Source organism: Pygoscelis adeliae, unplaced genomic scaffold (genome assembly GCF_000699105.1).
Source record: "Pygoscelis adeliae isolate BGI_AS28 unplaced genomic scaffold, ASM69910v1 Scaffold306, whole genome shotgun sequence".
In the NCBI taxonomy this organism is placed as follows: Eukaryota; Metazoa; Chordata; class Aves; order Sphenisciformes; family Spheniscidae; genus Pygoscelis; species Pygoscelis adeliae.
The window spans coordinates 2,405,822-2,408,726 of NW_008825072.1; the positions used below are offsets into that span (position 1 = coordinate 2,405,822).

The window sequence follows — 2,905 nt, forward strand, 5'->3', positions numbered from 1 at the left end:
GAAGGTCACATCTAAAGGGTACCTGTGTTGAGTTCAGCATGGTGGGAAGACTGTTCTGTCTGCAGTAGATGTTCCAGCATGTCCCTAAACACACTGAAAAATTACTCTTTAATATAAAAACAGGTCTTGATAAGTTAGCGCTTTTGTTTGCAATGTGTGATGCTTACTAGCTTGTGGTACGGGGTGGCATGCTCAGAAGGTTCCCAGGTCAGTATTGTGTATGGCCGTGTCCACTCTGGTTTTGCCTCATCTTGGCTGGTAGTTTGTAGGGGTTGTGAGGCTGCTTGTTGTTACTCTACCTCCAGAAATGTGATCATGGCTAACAGCTTAGGTGCAAAAATGTTTCCCTCTTTCCAAATTCCCCTACACAACAATATCATCTAGTTCCAGAAATAAAAAATTATATGAAAATGAGGGGGGGGGTTATTAAAGGGAATGACCCAGAGCATAAAAAAGTGGTGATTCTTTTACTATTCCCTGTGTGTGTTTATTTTGAGCCTCTATCAAAACCATCTTAAAAACTTCAAAAAAAAAAAAAAATGCTTAAAGAATGGCATAACAAGTGCAACGAAAACCAAAACTGATCAAAGAATGGAACCATATCCAAACGAGAAAAATTAACTCAAATATAAAGGCATAATAAGGCATGCCTAACAGGATCCTGAGAAACAGCTGATGGCATCAAAACAATAATAAAACTTTTCAGACATTTCAGGAGCAGTCAACCTATCTGTTTGCTTCTGGTTAGGTAAGATGATTCAAGGAAAAAGGCTATAGCAGAGAAACTCTTTTTTATGTTGTTGGTATTTTCTGTGGAGGAGTTAATGGAATACTGGATGTATTACTATTGTGAGTCTCTTGAGAGGGGAGTCTGGCTGTATTGGAGCAGGTGAGGAATGATGTGGGCACATAGAGGAGATAGGCATGTGGAATGGCCAAGCCTACCTGTGGCCTAGAGTCTTGTTATTATTTTAGCAGCAGGTTTTAAAATTGCTATCAAGTGTGGAATCCCTTTCATCAGCTGCATGCAGTTTATCCACTCTTCCCTTTATTCTGATTCTGCTTGTTTGTATTGCCCTTTTGTAAATTAAATCTGGGAAGTGATCATTTAAAAGCAAAAATGCCCTTTTCAGGGACCTTTTTCTTTTAATTAGATTACTTCAGTTTTTGTTTTGATCAGAGATCAAATAGCTTTTGGCACTTGCACTATAGTTGCTCAATTTCTCCTTCTGTTCTTCTCTCTAGTCATACTTTGTCATGTTTATGCTGCTTGTATTGATGGGATTTTGTTTGTTTTTTATAGTGACTACAGTTCCTGTCTCACCTCTTTGATGGAAGAGGACTATGACCCAGAAGTGAACTCTCCACTGTAGAACAAGAAACTCTTGTGGAATAATTTGTGTCCCTTTAAAAGCAGCACCCAGTCTACAAAAAATAGAGTAGAAGAGATTATTTTTGGACCTGGCATTTTTTTGTTCATGTGACCTATGTTTCAGCATGTAAATGGTGAAAAACAGGGAGATAAACATTTGTGCCTGCTTTTGAGCTTTATATCAAGTAGTGCTTAGCTCTGTGGAGCATTAACCAAGTTACGTGAAGACCAGAGTATATCCTAACATTCATTTTTTAAAATACTATACCTTTTTTTAGCAGATGTATGTGATAAAAATGAAGTTTATATTTTAAGAGCACTTGGGCAGATGCTTCTTGTTTAGATCTCAGCATTTGGGGCAAACGTTTTTATGTAACATTGTCCTTTTTCCGGAGTGTTCAGGTTGATCTGCTGCAGATCATGAATTATCCAGCAGACTTGAGTGTATCTGTTCAGTATTAACCATGGTGTTGCTCTGAATGTTGTCATGCAGACTTGACAAACCTTTTTGTAATGTAAAGGCTGACTTCTGTACTACCACGACCAGAGGAAATTTAATGAGGTGAACGTGGTCGTGGCTTTTTTTAAAAAATATAAATTACCTTCTTAGGTTTTTTTTTTGTAGTGAGAGTGCAAAGAGAGGTTAAAATGAGCAGCTGAGGGGGTGAAGGGCACAGTTGGCACAAAGTGCGGCCTCTTGTGCTCTGCTTTGAGACGCACTATTGCCTCAAGGCTGGCCTTACAGCATACTGGAGAAGGAAGAAACCCGAAGGTCAGTGAAGCACAGAAACTGAGGACATTGGACTGCAGAGGCCAAACTCAGGGTAAGTGATCATATGTACCTTTTCTTTGCTTGTGTATAGTGTTGGCTTATTCGTAGATAAATTAAAGTTGAAAAATAAAGCAAAATGGTAAACCGGAAAACCTTCCACAAAAAGGCAGAGTTCAGTTACACAGAGCAATAATGGAATTTTCATCGTTTTGAGCAGTGGAAATGTTGGAAAGAACAATTCAGTTTCAGATTCTTCACTGAGACACCTCAGCTGGTCTTCAGTTGAACTTCCACTGAGATCCTTCAATCAGCTTGCTTTCTGTTCCTAACCATTTGGTTTCTTAGCTATGAATGTAGTTTCAGCATAGGATATTCCCTGGTGTGTGGAAGTTGGTGGATCTGGAAACAATGTTAAGTTGGAATTGCAGGAGCTGGCATATGGTTGTCTTTCAGGTCTCTGATCTGCTCTCAATGTCTCTAACATCATCATTGGTTTGGTCGTATTTGATTTGCAGCCTCTGGAATAAAACACGCAGTAATCACCCCCTTGTAAACTGAGACAATGAACAATGAAGGAATGTACCCCAAATTCTGTAATGTCTTGACTTTATACATCTGTGCATTGTATGGCTTTTGTATGCTGTTTGTTCTGTTTTCCACCTCCACGCCCATCCTATCATGAATTTCATGGGTGTGTTAATTGTAAACAGGAAGTAACTGGGAATGTCTAAGTTCTTACCTGTTTTGGTCAGAGGAACAAA

The 2,905-nt window shown here is 39.1% G+C and overlaps 1 protein-coding gene across 1 annotated transcript in view; it reads left to right on the forward strand.

Annotated features, from left to right (window-relative positions):
• Positions 1-1,308: 1,308 nt before the first annotated feature.
• The window catches only part of GPBP1L1 (GC-rich promoter binding protein 1-like 1), an 18,020-nt gene continuing 16,423 nt past the window's right edge, over positions 1,309-2,905 (forward strand). Inside the window, exon 1 of the mRNA XM_009326591.1 lies at positions 1,309-2,196. The gene's annotated coding sequence lies outside the window, so the exon portion shown is untranslated. The remainder of the gene's footprint in view (positions 2,197-2,905) is intronic.